Raw genomic sequence first — 19,349 nt, 5'->3', positions numbered from 1 at the left:
ATTTTCAACTGCGTTGTAATAATCGTCGACGGCGCCCTTAAGGAGCTCGTCACTTTGCGAGAATGAGGTCTCCTGGTCATCATCGAATGCCTGGGCACTAGCGCCCGGCATCTCATCCATAGGTATGTCTTCATCCATTAGTATTAAAAATATATTTTATTTATATAACAATGTACGGTAAAAAATTAGATCCTTTCAGAAGATTGAGAGAGCCATTAGGTGCCAGAGCCGTGCGACAGTCGGTGACCATCACCAATAATCCCAGCAAGATAGACCAGAATCAAACTCTGCTGGTTAGATTTCCAAACCTTGGTGAGAATGACCTCATTGTACCAGGCACTGTTCGACTGGCGTTCAATATCACGTTGACCTCCGACAACGACAAACGCGAGCTAGTGCGGAACGTGGGTCGAGCTATCATCAAGAAAACGACCGTCAAGATCAGCGGTAACGAGGTACTGAGTATCGACGACAGCGACGTGTTTCACTGCTATAAGGATCTCTGGAAAAGCGAGAGAGAACGAGTCAATGATGTGTACCAGGGTATCAGCAAATCAACCCGGGCGCGCATAGGATACGTCTTCACGACAGACCAACAAGACAAGCTATCGGACGGTGAAAAGGCCATCGCTCTAGCATACGGGAATCGATTCTGCGTGCCGCTCGACTTCGAGTTGCTCACGGGACACGCGCCGTTTTACCAGGCCGCGCTGGGTGATAGGCTCGAATACGAGCTCACGTTTAACGACTATAGCAAAGTAGTGCGTACGCCGAACGGTGATGAGGCCAGTTATGCCATAGACAACATCTCTCTGGAGTTCGACATGGTCACTAGCCCGGAGCTGGCCAGGCAGGTTCGAAGTCAGTACTCTGGGAAGATGGCTATCCTGTACGATCGCGTACTGAGACATAGATCAGTCGTGCGAGATAAGAGCGACACTGTGTGGAATATCAACCTTAACGTGCCGGCGCGATCGATGAAAGGTATCCTGGTCGTCCCCGTGGAGGATTATGATCCATTCCGGAGGGACAGCGAGAAGTTTTTCAACCCCGAGATTGAAAAGGTGGAAGTTACCATCGAGGGCGTGCCCAACCAGCTGTTCAGTCATGGTATGAGGCCACACCAGCAGTGGGATGAGATAAAAAAGCTACCAGTGGGGGATTACATAACAAAGGACCTGGACCTCGGCTCCGTGCAGATCGGTGAATACCTGACCACCAAGTACGCCCTATGGTTGGACATGCGATCCACGGATGATGATAAACTGCACGGTAGCGGGCGCCGTATAGATAACGGCAGCGAAGGGATAACCATCCAGATTACTAAGAAGGCTCAAACCGCTGGTAAGTTGAAATTATATCTATACGTTATTATGGACGCGCAACTTAATATAGACAATGGGAGATTCGTGCAAGCCATCTACTAGTGGGGGAGACCCCCTGGGGTTACCCACTGACCCACACTGCGCCATAGTGTGCGGGCAGACTGGCTGTGGTAAGACCGTTTTCGTGTTGGATATGTTGGAGGGTTACTACAAGGATGTGTTCGATAACATCGTTATCATATGCCCTACTCTGAGCATGAATAAAACGTACGCGCGACCTTGGGTAATGACGGACCCTGACGTACACAAAATCGACCCTGGAACACGCCTGCAGGACTGGTTGAAAGCTCTTCACGAGAAATTTAAAGGGGAACCGACGCTGTTTATACTGGACGACTGCAGCGCTAATCGCGAGATAACAAAAAAGAGAGACATGCTATCGTACCTGGCCTTCTCCGGCCGGCATGCAAATCACAGCGTCTGGGTGCTAACGCAGAAGTTCAACTCGGTGTTGAAAGACCTCAGGGAGCAGACGCGATGGGTGGCCTTATTTCACTGCAAGGACAGGGATTCGTTTGAGGAGTGTTTGAGAGAGAACGATGTGATGAGCAAATTAGAACGGGAACGGGTGAAGAAACAGCTCGCTGAAACTAAACACGCTAAGCTCGTTCTAAAAACCGACCAACCAGTAGCATATAGAGTATACTAAAGCTAAGCAAAGCTAAGCAAAGCTAAGCAAATGCTAAGCAAATGCTAAGCATAGCTATGATATTTGAAGTATTTGTCGTGTGCAACTTAACCTTCATTTCTCTGTGTTTTGTTTGTATCGGGTATTATATAGTTAAAACTAAATCTTACTTGTTATATTATAAGATGGAGTGTGAGGAATTGCTCGAACAATTGTCGTTGGAGGGTTCCCCCAGTGGGGATTCCCCCAAGCGAGAGAAACTGGTGGCGTTGGCTGTTGGCGGCAAAGCCAAACATTACTTTGGAGACTACACCCCGGATAAAATTCACAAAATGTCAGCCGAAGAAATCGATAAGCTGTACGCTAGATACGAGTCCCGGCTCGGAGCAGAAATGACAAAGACAATAGGATCGGCTATGACCCAGATATACACCGGTATTGTATCACACTTCCTTCCCATTCCACCAGAGCGCCGACTTTACCTGTGGGAGGACCTAGATAAAGACCCTTTTATCGAACACGCCGTGAGCTCTATCAGCTGCGAGCTGTACCACAAATATGGTATGTTGTTGGCTCCAGTGACGGCGGCGATTATCACGGCAAAACATTGCCAATTTGAGAGAAAGAATAATAATAATAGTATAGATGGATGCTGCACAGGAAACCCCAGTGGAGGAGACCCCAGTGGTGGTACCCCCCACACCCCCAACAGTGACCCCTTCACAGGAACCAGTGACGGTGGAGACCACTGCAACAGTAACCAGGCAGAAGAATCCTAAGAGAGTAGCTGCCGGTAAAAAACGGTGGTGTAACCAACATAAAGTGACTAACCCAACCCGACTGTTGTTGGCTGTAGGCGTAACTGCTGCCTTGGCTATCTCGTGGTTATACGTGGGGGTACCCTCCCACAGTGAGCCACCACCCACCCCCAACAGTGGGGGTATGGGGGTATCCCCCATGGTAGACCCGCATATCATGTTATAATTTAAAATATTTTATATCATATACATAATGTCTGAGGGGAAAACGTTCGTCAACGACGCATACCACGCCACAGTGGTAGCCAGTCTAGCAGTAGGGTACGCTCGGTTGACTAAAATGGTGCTTAAACAACCAACTATCAAGCTAGATTTCAACCTGCAGGATATGGGTATGCTCATAATGAATCTTGGTATGGCGATGGCCACAAAAGACATCCTAGTAAAACAAGGAATAATACCTGATAATATAATGAAATAAATATAGGGATGGCCACAATAGCTATGATGGTCGGTGGGGCGTTAGTGAATGCCCTGGCATTTTCCGGGAGTAATTTCCTCTTCTCGAAACTACGAGATGATCACGCGGCTGAAATACAGGAAGAAAGGAAGCGGCACGATCTCGCTACTGAGAAATTACAAAGAGCACAGGCTGAGTACGTTAAAAAACGCCTCCAGAGGCTCGATTTCATTAACGAACAACTCCAGCGTGAAAACCATGCCGTTCAAACATTCAAAGATGTCGATGAAGGAATGAAAGAATACTACAAACTAACTGGTAAACGATTGGAAGCCCTCAATGAACCCACACTCGCTCAGTACTACACACCATCCAAGGGACAAATGAATCGTGAACTGGGCTTCATAGTGTTGGGTATAGCAGCTACTGCGTTGGTTGCTAAGCAATTAAACTAAAATACCTATATAAGTAAACATGAGACCCGCTCCATACCGATGCGAATATATACTTATGGGGAAGACCGAGGCCTGTGGTAGGAAATGCAGGAATCAGGGGTTCTGTTGTTTCCATATGGGAAGTCCTAACTACACGTGTTCTGTGTGTGGTATCGGGGTTAAAGGACACTACTGTTTATGTAAAGCTCACGGAGCGAACGTAGTCAGACATCAACTCATATACGAGAATAAAAAAGGCTACATAAAAGAACGTAGGCGACTGCTCAAGATAGACTCCAATTAGAGATTATACACACCTACGTATAGCTATGTCTGTGGAAAACATATTCAAATATGAACTGGCCTTATGGGGTAGCTTCAGATTTAAGATAATAGTGGACGTGGTATGGATTAAAGAGGGTGTTAAGTATACTCACCCCTTCGAATGGGAGCGGGATATCGCGTCTCAATACCATATAGAACGTTTTTCGAGTATAAGTGAATACAAGGAATACTATACCCAAGGCGAGTACTGGATTGAAACAGCCACACTATATATTTTACCAGGTACGTGGGACGCTTTGACAGAATGTCTAGAATTGTACCCGGCCACCAGAAAATATTTTTTAAGAGTTACTGCCGACCAATTAGACATTGATTCTCTTAGGTGTAAACACTATGGCTACTGTGCGCGAGCTCAAGAGGGTCGCAAAACAGAGAGGTGTTATCGGGTATTCTAGAATGCGGAAGTCAGCATTGTTGAGATTACTAGGTTTAGAAGCCCCTCCTACGGTAAAACAATTAAAAGCTCAAGCAAAACAGCTTGGACACACGGGTTATTCAAACCTGGGGAGAGCCGGGTTAACCGCATTGTTATCACATACCCCCGTAGCACGTCCCACTGTAAAACAACTGAAAGCCGAGGCACACGATTTGGGTTTAGGCGGGTATTCCCGTATGAGAAAACCACAGCTTGTAGAATTATTACGACAGAATAGAGCTATTGACCTACAGTTCGTGCGCACTAAGCACGCTGTAGGTAATTATTTGGGAAGTTGGCGCATGCACGTTGATAGAAACATAGACATTACAGATATCAAGCCTCTGATAGCTGATAAGGTCAACCAGGAACTAAATAATCTAGGAAGTATCAAGTTTCAGATCACAGTGAAAATGTCGCTCGATAAGGAGGGCACCACAGGGGTCACTGAGTATTTGCAACCTTACTTCCGAGGCAAACAAGAGGTCGTCACACATGCAGAGACCATTGACGCATCAATCGATACAAGTTTTCAGCAGATACGAGAATACCTAGAACGCTACACGCACATGGGGTCCGGGTGGGCTGTGGATAAAATCGATAACGTCTATCTAGACATAGCTAAATACGTGCCGTTCAGAGGCGGGTCATACCTAGCCTTACCCCCCTACTATAGGAACAAACATGCCATAGTAAACGTTAAGAATAGAGGAAACGATTGCCTGAGGATATCTATCAGGTCAGCCTTATTTCCAGCTGCCACTCATTCAGATAGGCTTTCTAGCTATCCCCAAGATGATGGGCTTAATTGGGATGGTATAGATGAACCCACCCCCATATCCCAGATCACTAAAGTAGAAAAACAGAATAATCTGGCTATAAATGTCTTTGGGCACGAAGGTAATACAATAATAGTACACAGGGTCAGCACGGTGAAGGATTGCCAAGTTATCAATATATTCATGATCCAGCGAGGTGACAAGTTTCACTACACATGGATAAAACATCTCAGCCGGTTGTTGCACGACCAGTCGAAACACAATGGGGAAAAACATTTTTGTGTACGATGTCTACACGGTTTCAGTCGAGCTGATTTATTAGAATCCCACCGGGATGATTGCCAAGGTGTGGGGCAGACGGCCATACGAGTCGACATGCCTAAGGAAGGTGAAAATATCCTAAAATTCAGTAACCACAAGAACCAAATGTCTGTACCTTATATTATATACGCCGACTTCGAAGCCTTAGTTGTGGGTGGGGATTCCCCCACACCCCCTAGTGGGGGTAGCTTCACCCACAAGACACAAGAGCATAAAGCCTGTTCGTTTGGATACATTGTCGTCCGTTGTGACGGGGAAACGAAAGCTCCGGTAGTGTATAGGGGGCCTGACGCGGCTGAAAGGTTTCTAAAGTGTTTGCAGGAGGAAGAAAAAATTATTAGGAATACATTATATAGAATCGCTCCCATGCGTATGACCCGAGTTGACAAGCTAGCTCACGCTAGTAGCACTCACTGTCACGTGTGCGACTCACCACTTAACGGTGATTCGGTGAGAGATCACTGTCACATAACTGGTAAGTATAGAGGCGCCGCTCACAACGCGTGCAACCTCAAGCTTAAACTCAATCCTAAGATAATAAACATCCCCGTTGTCTTTCACAACTTGAGAGGGTACGACTCACATTTGATCATGCAGGCCATCGCGAAAATCGATGGTAATATATCGTGCATCCCCAACAACATGGAGAGATACATCTCCTTCAGCTTAAACGGACTTAGGTTCATTGACTCGTTTCAGTTCCTCCTGTCGTCACTCGACAGTCTGGTCAAGGCCAACAATACCTTCCCTATCACCGATCGATACACAGACGCCAAGACTAGACCCCTGCTTATGAGGAAGGGTGTGTACCCCTATGAGTACATGGATAGTTGGGCCAAGTTCACCGAGACCAGACTACCTCCTATTGACTGCTTTTATAGCAAGCTGAATGAGGCGTCCGTCTCACGAGATGATTACTCGCACGCGATTAACGTATGGAATAAATTGGGTTGTAAAAACCTGGGTGATTATCACGACCTGTACTTGAGGACAGATGTACTGCTGTTAGCCGACGTGTTTGAAACGTTCAGGCGGACATGTTTAAAGCAGTATAAACTCGACCCCGCATGGTATTACACCAGCCCAGGTCTGTCGTGGGACGCCTTGCTTAGAAAGACCGGAGTTAATTTGGAATTGCTCACAGATTACGACATGCACCTATTCATTGAGAAAGGCTTGCGAGGTGGGATTTCCATGGCATCCAAACGATACGCTAAAGCAAATAATCAATACGTGAAAGGTTACGATCCTAACAAACCAACCAATCACATTCTCTACCTCGACGCAAACAACCTGTACGGCTGGGCCATGAGCCAGTATCTACCTACAGGGGGATTCGAATGGGTACCCCACGTTGATGTTATGAGCATTGCACCAGATTCGAACAAAGGTTATATCCTCGAGGTTGAATTAGAGTATCCCAAGGCATTACACGCATCGCACAACAGCTATCCCCTTGCACCCGAACGTATGAGGGTTAACCCAGACTGGATGTCTGAGTATCAACATAACTTGTCAGGTGGCCGTGTGACAGACGTTGAAAAACTCGTGCCTAACTTAATGAATAAGACCAAGTACATCGTTCACTATCGCAACCTACAGCTGTACCTGTCGTTGGGTATGAGGCTGACCAAAATACACAGGGTGCTCATGTTCGACCAGAGCCCATGGATGGAGCCCTACATCAGAATGAACACAGACCTACGAAAAAAAGCCACCAGTGATTTCGAGAAAAATCTCTACAAGCTCATGAACAACTCGGTGTTTGGTAAGACTATGGAGAACCTGAGGAAACGCGTGACCGTGAAGCTGGTTAGATCTAGTGAGGAAGACAAGCTCAGGAAATTGATAGCCAGTCCGGCATTCAACCGTAGCAAGATATTCACAGACGACCTGGCTGCCATACACATGAAGAAAAGCCACATAAAATTCAATCGGCCTGTTTACGTGGGGATGAGCATCCTCGATTTATCCAAACACCTGATGTACGACTTTTACTACAACGAGCTCAAGAAACAGTACGGCGACAGGTGCGAAGTGCTGTACACTGACACGGATTCCCTGCTGATGGAGATTCGAACTGAGGACGTGTACGAGGACATGAAAAAACACATCGATTTATACGACACCAGCGACTACCCTAAGACCCATGCCATGCACAGTACGGTAAATAAAAAGGTCCTAGGTAAGATGAAGGACGAGTGTGCTGGCACGCCCATAGCCGAGTACATAGGTTTGAGGCCTAAGATGTACTCCATACTGAAAGCCGACAATAGCGAGATCCGGAAGGCTAAGGGGGTTAAGAAGTATGTGGTGAAACAACACATCAAACACGCCAGATTCAAGGAAGCCCTGTTCAAGACCCGTACCTTTAGACATAAAATGAACACACTTAGAAGTGATGGGCACAAGATATACGGACTGACTATAAACAAGACGTCCCTGTCGCCTATGGACACGAAACGTTGGATAGCTATTGATGGGATAAACACATACGCGTATGGACATGAAAAAATTTGAGTCTATTTACTACAGCCCGCGTGGGTACTGGAAAGGAGCTAGCGCAGTAGATAAGCTAGCTAAAATAGCGCGAGTACCCCCGGAGGAAGCCAAAGCGTGGCTTGAAAAACAAGCCCTGTGGCAGATCTATTTGCCTGCACCACGCTACGTACCTAGAAGGAGGTTCGGTATTAACATACCTAATAGCGTTCACCAGGCAGACCTACTGTTCCTACCCCACGACAAGAGGTACAAGTATGCCTTAACCGTAGTGGACGTAGCCAGTCGTTACAAGGAAGCCGAACCCTTGACCACGAAAGATTCGGCCCAGGTAGCCAGAGGATTCGAACGTATATACAAACGCAGTCCGCTGACGTGGCCAACAGAGCTGCAAGTTGACCCCGGACGGGAGTTCATGGGTGCCGTGTCACAACTGCTAGCCAAACACGATACGAAGGTCAGGCGTGGCACGGCTGGAGCCCATCGCAGCCAAGCTATAGTTGAGAGATTTAATAGGACTTTGGCTGAGCGCTTGTTCGGCCATCAGTATGCTAGGGAGATGACCACCCCTGGAAAACGATCGACCGAATGGGTCACGAGGTTACCCGAGGTGGTGTCGGCAATCAACCATGAAGTCACCCGTCTCACCGGTAAGAAACCGGCAGACGCTATCAAACTAAAATCAATAGTTGCAGAGTCGGCCGCTCCATTGCGTGGGAAGGAGAAACAGATACCAGATAGGGCCCTAGTGAGGTATCTATACCAGCCGGGGGAACACGAGGGCGATAGCCGTAAGCGAGCCACCGATCCTATATGGTCAGTCAAAACTTACAACATAGATAAAGTGGATATGAAAGCCGACGAACCTAACTTGTACTACTTGAGGGGTGGGCCGGGTAGGGGGTTTGTAAGAGAAGAATTATTGATCGTACCGTACGGCACAGTGTTACCGCCTGCCAAGTCACGGTAAACGTGATGGCGTGGTTTTGTAGTAGGGGTAATAGTATCAAGAGCTAATGGTCTCACCAAAGCCTCATTTAGTAAATGAGGCTTTTTAGAGGGGGTTTTTGAAAAGTGGTCCAGAACTCTCATTACCTATACTACTATATAACATGCTTATAACCCTGATTTCCCCCTTAGGCTTATAACACTACTCGCCTATGACGCAGTTCCCGTTCTAAGGCCTGTAATATAACATGTTTATCACCCTGTTCCCGTTTAAAGACCTATAATATAACATGCTTATGACCCTGTTCCCGTTTAATGTGATATGTTTACGTAACCGTTCACATTCAAAAGTTAACACACGAATTAATAATATGTTTCGTCCCACTCTAAGGCCTACAATATAATAATCATGACCCTGTTCTCGCTCTACGGCCTATAACATAACATGCTTATAACCCTGGTTTCCCCCTTAGGCTTATAACACTACTCGCCTATGACACTGTTCCCGTTCTAAGGCCTATAATATAACATGCTTATAACCCTGATTTCCCCCTTAGGCTTATAACACTACACGCCTTTGACGCTGTTCCCGTTCTAAGGCCTATAATATAAGATGCTTATGCCCCTGTTCCAGTACTAAGGCCTATAATATAACATGCTTATAACCCTGATCCCTCCCTTAGGCTTATAACATTGCACGCCTATGATGCTGTTCCCGTTCTAAGATGCTTATGCCCCTGTTCCCGTACTAAGGCCTATAATATAACATGCTTATAACCCTGATCCCTCCCTTAGGCTTATAACATTGCACGCCTATGATGCTGTTCCCGTTCTAAGGCCTATAATATAAGATGCTTATGCCCCTGTTCCCGTAATAAGGCCTATAATATAACATGCTTGTAACCCTGATTTCCCCCTTAGGCTTATAACACTACTCGCCTATGACACTGTTCCCGTTCTAAGGCCTATAATATAACATGCTTATAACCCTGGTTTCCCCCTTAGGCTTATAACACTACTCGCCTATGACACTGTTCCCGTTCTAAGGCCTACAATATAACATGCTTATAACCCTGATTTCCCCCTTAGGCTTATAACACTACTCGCCTATGATGCTGTTCCCGTTCTAAGGCCTATAACATAACATGCTTATAACCCTGATCCCTCCCTTAGGCTTATAACATTGCACGCCTATGACGCTGTTCCCGTTCTAAGGCCTATAATATAACATGCTTATAACCCCGATTTCCCCCTTAGGCTTATAACACTACACGCCTTTGACGCTGTTCCCGTTCTAAGGCCTATAATATAAGATGCTTATGCCCCTTTTCCCGTACTAAGGCCTATAATATAACATGCTTATAACCCTGATTTCCCCCTTAGGCTTAAAACACTACTCGCCTATGACACTGTTCCCGTTCTAAGGCCTATAATATAACATGCTTATAACCCTGGTTTCCCCCTTAGGCTTATAACAATACACGCCTATGACACTGTTCCCGTTCTAAGGCCTACAATATAACATGCTTATAACCCTTATTTCCCCCTTAGGCTTATAACACTACTCGCCTATGATGCTGTTCCCGTTCTAAGGCCTATAATATAACATGCTTATAACCCTGATTTTCCCCTTAGGCTTATAACACTACTCGCCTATGATGCTGTTCCCGTTCTAAGGCCTATAATATAACATGCTTATAACCCTGATTTCCCCCTCAGGCTTATAACATTACACATCTATGACGATGTTCTCACTCTAATGAGTATAATATAACATGCTTATAACACTGATTTCCCCCTTAGGCTTTTAACACTACACGCCTATGATGTTGTTCCCGTTCCGAGGCCTATAATATAAGATGTTATGCCACTGTCCCAGCTCTAAGGCCTATAACATAACATGTTTTCTAACAATGTTCACTAGCACGATGTTGATGATGAAACGTTTCAAGGATAAAGCTTTCATGACCTTGGACAAGTAAGTTTGTCTAAACAATACAGTTTAGTGTTTGTAATAAAGCTTGTACTTTCCCACTGCAGGCTGCAGACACCATAGATGTGGAAGTACCTTACTTTTCTCACCAGATCAGGAACTTACTTTCACTTGAATGTTTATTCCACGTACTGCGCATAAATATTCTCCTGCAATTTTCATCTCCCTTTTTGTGAGCGCGATATCTGAAAAAACAGTTGAAAATTATTCATTATTTAGACAAAATTGAGTCTATACACACTTACTTACCAAGATTGAAGGGAATGGGCAATTACAGAGTAATTGTTTAGCAATAGATGTCTACGGGTAGCTTGATCTTTTTTATCGATTCTCTTAAGTATCATATTGCGACTGATGACATTTCTGCAACAACCTACTTTTTCACAGAGAATCGCTATACTCCATTTCAACAAGCCATAAATACATGCTTTTACAGTAGACAAGTGACAGTAGTTTGACGATTTTGCTGTTTCTAAATTAATTATTCCGTTAGTTTAGAAAGCTAACATTATCAACACCTGCAATGACACAATATGACATCTCACAGATCCGAGTTTCGCCATATACATACACATTGCTGTCAGTGCAATAGACTAAACTATTATGCTGGTTCGCACTTTGATCTTGATCGCTCTTGGACAAACTACAACGGGCTTGAAATCATCCTTCTGGACAAGGTCATCTAAGCATTACTCTGCACCACCTGGAACCCCCCACTATTGGACAAGTTTGCCACAATGTGTAACTGCCTGTCTGGATAAGAACTGTAAAGCTATAGTTATAAAGGCTGGAGCCAGAGGTACAAGGAGGCCATGTTGGTTGGTCAGTTACGGGCTTGTTAACACACAGGATACACTGTCCAATTTGTTCCTGGCGTACGCAGCGATGACAGCGATGACAACGGATGCTGGTGAATCAACCACAGATGTAGTACTGTCCTCGAAACGAGTGGTTGTAGAGGCATATGAACCGTTTTTCGTGTATTTACGCGACTGACGGTGTTGCAACACTTCAGTGGTAGAAACGGAACGAAACACACCTGAAGATTTTTCAACTCGAAAACATGGACTTATATAAAACGAACGGTAACCATTTCTGGGAAACTTTCAAGAGCTGTGATGGATTTCAGTCAAAAGAAGATATACTGGTTTGAATACCTTTAAAGAGCTAAACGCTTTATCCTTATGTCTGTATCAATGCGAGACTCGAAGGCAAGGAGGGTTGATGACGTGTTCTGAGTATAGGGACATAGATACCAAACACATCACATTGTACTTTCTTCAAATGTAACGTGGTTGACGGATGTGCTAAAGGATTCTTTTGAAGCTTCATGAGCTTGCATGTACCTTTCGTGGGAGACGGGAAAATATCTCAAGTGTACCGAATATATTCACACTGTCTTACCCCCGTGTTGTCAAAGAACAACTGCATTGGTGCAGCAATCACCGCCATCCTATAATACAACTGTAAGCTCTAACAAAAAAATGTAATAGAAAATTGTAAGACTTAAAACATAGAAAAACAACCACGTCCTTGTACCTGAAACCGAAGGATGCTCTATCCATACTTTCCCATTTAATCAGCATATTTACTGGACTGATACGTTGGGTAGTTTTTCAGTGTCTTCACTCAAGTACGGAAAGACCGAGCGACTATCTGGATGTGAACCTCCTGTGCGATCTCTGGGTTCTTTAGGCTGCTATGACGGACGCTGGTATCTTACCTGCAACACTGGTAAAGTTACTGAGATTCGTTTCTATGACGATAACATGAAGATGGTTAAAAGTTTTCAGGTTGAATATGAAGCCATAGTGGCTCAGTGTGATCAGGTGTTACGATTATATGGGGAACCATATCCCGCACGTAGACTTCAAGACAATTCGGTACAGAATGGAAAGACACGCCTTCACTTACTGAACGTGTTTTAGCGATACATGTCAACAAATTTTTGATTTTTTAAATTGTGAAATTTGGTTACAACTGATCCAGAATTACGCCTGCAATCCCATCTCATAGTTTTCAGATTACATTCCAGAACATTTCTGCGTTTCCTTTGGGGGATTATATTTTAATTGACACATTTGATACAGCCATAGAACCCGATGGTTTCCTAGCGTTCTTAGTTCCTAGCGTTCTTAGATCGTTGAGATGTTGAATGTATTTTGTTGCTTGTTTGTTGGCATAAGGTTGCTTCTCGTACTTGTATTTTAAAGCATTTAATACATTTAGGGTGGTGGAGTGGTGGAGACAGATAGTAGTTAGTTGGTTGGTTGGTTGGATGGTTGGTTGGTCGGTTGGTTGGCTGGTTGGTTGGTTAGTTAGTCTTAACTGCACATTGAATCTTACACCAGATTTGAATGTAAGTCCCAAGTATCAATTAAAATACATGTGGTCGACGATGATTGCAAGTCCGGCCGTAGATTCGGTTATTTTACTGGCTTAGATCTCCGGACCCGTGAAGGTCCGGGGTTGAATAGGCCTTCAGCAACCTATGCTTGCCATAAAAGGAGGCTATGCTTGTCGTAAGAGGCGACTAACGGGATTGAGTGGTTAGGCTGGCTGACTTGGTTCACACAGTGTCATGTCATCGGTTCCCAAGTGCGCAGATCGATGCTCATGCTGTTGATTACTGGATTGTCAGGTCCAGACTCGATTATTTACAGACCGCCAGCATATAGCTGCAATATTACTGAATGTGGCGTAGAATTAAACTCACTCACTTAAATCTCCTTCAAACAAAACAAAATGAAATCATTTTCAGTAAAAGATGGCTATAGTTGGCTGAAACACCGTAAAATCTATCCGAACAACCAGTGACCCTCTACAGTGTCGTACTCCGTTTGGCTCAAAAGCGGACCGATGAATTGCAATGTAACTCGAAAACAAATAAGCATAACATACTCAATGAAACGCGATGATCATAATCAATACACCATACCAACTCTGTGAGGTTTTTGCAGAATTTCGGTCGTAATAATAAAATATTGATACAGCTCACTATTTGTTACCTGAGAGGAGTGCAGAGGAAAGAACAGCCAGGTGTGCGAGAAAGCATGCAGACAACACAACACAGGTTAATGAATAAATAATTTTGTCGGCACTTGACAGAGCGAATGAATCTTTTTGTTTGTGTAAAACGGATAATATAGATTCTTGACATTGAAATATTTATAAGATAAATACTATCATGGACAGAGGTCATGACAGCAATATGCCAATGGCTGTGAGACAATATTTGTCTAGAGTTCAAAGTCAGTGGTCAAGGTGAGCTTTAACGTTGTTGGCTACTCGCGAGATGAACGCTGGACGCCAGCCATATATACAGCCGTTATTCTGATCTTATGAGTATTACCTGTCTTGGGGGATCTTACTTTGACATTAACTGCTTAAAGAAAGACAATGTGCAATGGTATGTTGCCCATCTGTAATCTTGGCCGAGACAACGTTATGCGTGTCCTTGGAAAGGCAAGACATTGTTTCTGTGTATTTAGGGCCTGCGCGATAAGAAATGAGTCCGATGTGGGAATAAGGGACCTCTACACTTTGCCGTTTCTGAAAAGGTTGATTTTTACATACTTTCAGGGTTTGATTTTTCTGCTTACAAAAGTATCGATAATATTAGTATGAAAGCTGATGTCTCTGACTCAAATCTTTATTTATTTTCACGCCACACTCAGCATTATACCAGCTATATACCGGCAGTCTGAAAACAATCGGGTGTGGACCAGACAATCCAGTGATCAACAACATCAGCATCGATCTGCACAATTGGGAACCGATGACATGTGTCAACCAAGACAGCGAGCCTGACCACCCGATCCCGTTAGTCGCCTCTTACGACAAGCATAGTTTCCTTTTATGGCAAGCATGGGTTGCTGAAAGCCTATTCTACCCCGGGACCTTCACGGGCACTGATTCATTTAGCATTGCAGAGGAAGAATTGCTTTCATATCCACTCATCCGATTTCAGCGATGATGTATAATAAATAACCATTTCTCAACTCATGTATGGTTTCTGGTTCAAAGCCTTCTTATTGTTACCGGTAGGTTTAACTCAGGTTAAATCAGTAACATTCAACTATATGCCATTGAGCTTAGGTTTCCTTACTGGAGGCGGTTACTTAGCCTAGTTGTCAAAGCACTAGCTCGTCCACACTTAATCCTGTATTCGATTCCCGTCATGGTCGTTATGCGTGAAGCCCATTCTTTTTTATCTCAATATCTGAATATTACTTCAAAAGCCATAAAATCGAACTCATCGATATTACAGGACCAGTATGTACAGTGATATTTCAATGGTTTTACATTCGAGTCAAAAAAAAGTTTCACTAACGGACCCGTGAAGGTCCCGGGGTAGAATAGGCCTTCAGCAACCCATGCTTGCCATAAAAGGCGACTCAGCTTGTCGTAAGAGGCGACTAACGGGATCGGGTGGTCAGGCTAGCTGACTTGGTTGACACATGTCATCGGTTCCCAATTGTGCAGATCGATGCTGATGTTGTTGATCACTGGATTGTCTGGTCCAGACTCGATTATCTTCAGACCGCCGCCATATAGCTGTAATATTGCTGAGTGCGGCGTAAAACTAAACTCACTCACTCACTCTTGCCTAACGATCTTCGATTGAACGAGTTCTCCTTTCAAAAATCCCCATATGTCTGTGTCTCACCATGCAAGATGTTGTGACCTTTTGTAAACTTTATGTGGTTTAAAAGGTGCGACATTTTCAATTTCATTTGTTTCTGAAAATATATAAACATTTTTTTCAGTTTAGTTTCAGCTGCAAAGGTCTAAACTTTGCCTTGTTTTGCTTGTCAGAATGTTACGTGTGAATGTCCGTCGATAGCAATCAGAGATCACGCGTGTAAAATGATTGACAGAAGGATTGATTTCAATTTCCCTGTAAATGTTTATTTCAAATCTTGAATCAATAATGCATTCTTCTACTCGCCTTGATTTCCTGAAAATGCCAATCAAAGTACATCTTGTGAGCAGATAAATGAGAAAAAGCCTGTTATGTTTGCATCGTCTCTAATTTGTTGATATAATCAATTAGGTCGACTTGACGCGGGTGTCATACATTTATCGATTTCGTCGAATCCAATGATTATTGAAATAGCATATCCCGGCAACTGGACAACCTTTAACTACTACCACGTTTCTCGTCTCTGAAATCTACTGCGAACGGGGGAGTTGCGTGAATGTGAGTCGGATGGTCATAAACAGTGTATGAAATAGGGCCCGTCCGACAGCCCGAGTCGGGTTTGATGTCTGGCTGACAGCCTAAATTTACAGGTAGTTAGCCAGATGGCCTGGCAAAGATTTTAGATGTTCCATGCATCTGAGTAAATTCACTCTGTCTGGACTGGTTAAATCAATTCTGGGATGGTAACATTTTGAAGTAATATGACCTTATGTCAGACTGGGTTTGGGCTTATTTCTTAAACTGTGAAAAAATATTTGAAGGTTATCTTTCGTGCTCATCTTGTGTAATTTCGGGACATTCCGTGTTAATTTACGGAAAGCGCCGAGTGACAAAGAATGACTCGATGCGTCCTGGTTTTGTACTGATGAGTGAAAAAGACAAATCTCACTTTACATCGCCATTAGTGATATTAATGCGACCCTTGAAACAGTATGTGACACCAAACATGAAATATATTAAATTCCTACTTTTGCACTGTCTGAATGTACACACCAGGTAACACAGTCATGCACAGACTACAGCTTTATCTACGTTATCTTAAAAGAATTACTGATATCAGAATCTGTGAGACTCAGCAATAGGCCCAGAGTTACGTTCGGAAAAAAGGTCGACTCCAAATTCATTTGTTTCCGATTTCAAGTTTTTACGATAAGATCATGCTTACATATGTTATCGGGTCCTAAACGCTTGTAGGTCGTCTAGTGCATAAGATATAGCTCTGTGTCGTCAGCCTTCGTGTCGAGAGTTGTTGAATATACACTTTAGATCTCACCAGCAGACTTCAACATAAAACACCACCGCACTCTGCAGAACACGTACAACGTGGCAACGAATAATATCACTGCACTATTTTATAGTGTATACCACTAACAGTCTCAAACGTAGACTGTTTTGCGCCTATCGTGCAATGTTTCTTGATGCCCCATGCACAGCACTGTTGAAGATATATGTAGTGTTTTGGCAACACGTACAATACGTTTGTGACTTTTAAATGACATCAAAGTACTTTTCAAATATTTACGTGTTATCTTTTTTCTTCTCTACGTTTGTATATCTTTTAATGTAATGTTTATCTAAATCCCTTTATAAATCCTACCAAAGGGCCAAGTAGACTCTCAGTGCCTCATTTCAACGTTATAAATTACAGGGGAGTTTGAAATACTTCTGTAGTTTGAAATTAACGCAGGGTATTCACAACTTGCCATTGTTTTAGTTCTCTTTCATTTCGGAAATTTTTAACTCAAGATAAAATAAACTAAAATTAACTACGGGTGCATCTGTAGAATTATATACTGAACAGGAAATGGAACGCAATTTTCGATAAAATGAAATCTCATGAAAGTTACCGTTCATGTTTATATCTTCTATTTAAAAAGATAACAAAAAGCTAGAGGTGAATTTCCTTTGTTGGTCAGTATATGTAAAGATCCGTGAAAAGACCTCACTGTGTAAGGCCACAAGTCAGCGGATTCACACCTAAAAGACACATATGCTGGAAGTCTTTACAAGAACAACCAAGCAAGACCAGTTTGAGTTCCAAATTTGAAAAATGATTGAAAACATATGAAATGTATTTACATACCTAACAAAATGCATTTTGACTAGTGCACAACTTACTTCAATTTCTTTTATTTATTGAGTGCAACGTTTCGATACACATTATGACAACAGCGTAGGGATTTTGTATTGACACGTCGCTCTGATGAAATTCTTATTCTTAAAGTTTGTAAACATTTTACTCGAAGGAAAACCACGTCCTGTGGATAGTTACCTTCGTTTTCGCAATGAACGCCATCATCTATTGAACATGGTTGTCATTCCCCTATACAGCTTCTAAAATGCCCCTTAAAGAACATTGTACTTCCCAGCTTTAAAAGACTTTACCTTTCTTAGTTTGAACGATTTTTAAAAGATCATGTTCATTTCTGTGAGGACGTATATCAAATAGACCAAATAACGACCACATATCAGCCAGTCAGTGACTACTGGGGTCGCGATGTGCCATACGTTGCATCACACCAACGTTATAGACTGAAGAGGACGTCTCACTGCAGTCGCTACTTGTTGGTTACTAAGACGTCGATTATCATTGCCGGTGTCGCTACTGGCCAAGACGACGTCGCCATTGACCAAGACGTCGTCTCATCAACGCCAGTTTCGTTACTGACTAAGACGTCGATTATCATTGCCTCATTGCCGGTGTCGCTATTGGCCAAGACGTCGGTCGTCAACGCAGATGTCGCTACTGACAAAGACGTCGTTTCATCAATGGCGATGTCGCTAATGACCAATACGTTGGTCATAACTGCCGATGTGGACCTTGTCTGGGACGCCAGGCTGTCAGTGACGGAATTGGATGGGGGCAAGACGGTACACTGCAACCCAGGAAGTTTGTGCCTTGAGGTATCCGGGGGAGATTAGACAGAGACACAGTACGAGTGTAAGCGGCCACATCGTATCGCCGTGGGAGGGGAACACGCTACACTAGCTAAGTACTTAAGCCAACACGAGGCAGAGGAGATGACCCCACACGAGAACACTGGGTCCTGACGCGGGGACTGTCGGGATTACCCCTCGGACTGTGGTCAGCCGGGACAGGGAAGAAATGTGACATGAGAGACGTTTGTTGCAGGAAGGTTTATCGTGTTGACCCAGGATCTCAAACGTGTTACATTTTGTAATTAAAAGGGGGAATTGGTGCTTGCTACTCCACTGTTCCGGCGCAACACGTTTCTACTTGGTGTCCCGTTTGGGGATAACATTGGTACATATTAGCCATATGAGAGTGATTTTAAGCCGCTCTGAACAATAACACGGCGAGGAACATCAAAAATGGATCCAACACGAGCTTTGACGAGCGAACACTTGGGGTTGAACTAGACTAACGCTTAGTCCCTGAATATATAATTTTGGTAGTAACCAATAAACCTAATAAAATTGAAAAAGAGCGCCCAGGAGACAAGAGATTCAGACTTGCTTCATTTAAGGCTTCAGTATTGATGACGTATCAGTATCAAAAATAATGTGGTTCATGGACTGTGAGACAGACTAATCACCGTCCACCGCTATCAGAGGAAAATGCATCTGGTGGCATCGATGTTGCGCAGGCAGCGTTTTGTTGAGACATAATTCTTCTTTCGCCCCCAGTACCGGTGAGATAGACTCGTCGTTAATAAGC

At 43.8% G+C, this 19,349-nt stretch overlaps 1 protein-coding gene across 1 annotated transcript in view; it reads left to right on the top strand.

Annotated features, from left to right (window-relative positions):
• The first annotated feature begins 1,258 nt into the window (after nt 1-1,258).
• The window catches only part of LOC137266459 (uncharacterized), a 49,707-nt gene continuing 31,616 nt past the window's right edge, over nt 1,259-19,349 (top strand). The window contains exon 1 of the mRNA XM_067801957.1: nt 1,259-1,344. The gene's annotated coding sequence lies outside the window, so the exon portion shown is untranslated. The remainder of the gene's footprint in view (nt 1,345-19,349) is intronic.

Source organism: Haliotis asinina, chromosome 15 (assembly GCF_037392515.1).
Source record: "Haliotis asinina isolate JCU_RB_2024 chromosome 15, JCU_Hal_asi_v2, whole genome shotgun sequence".
NCBI lineage: Eukaryota > Metazoa > Mollusca > Gastropoda > Lepetellida > Haliotidae > Haliotis > Haliotis asinina.
This window is presented reverse-complemented; position numbering and strand designations above follow the sequence as displayed.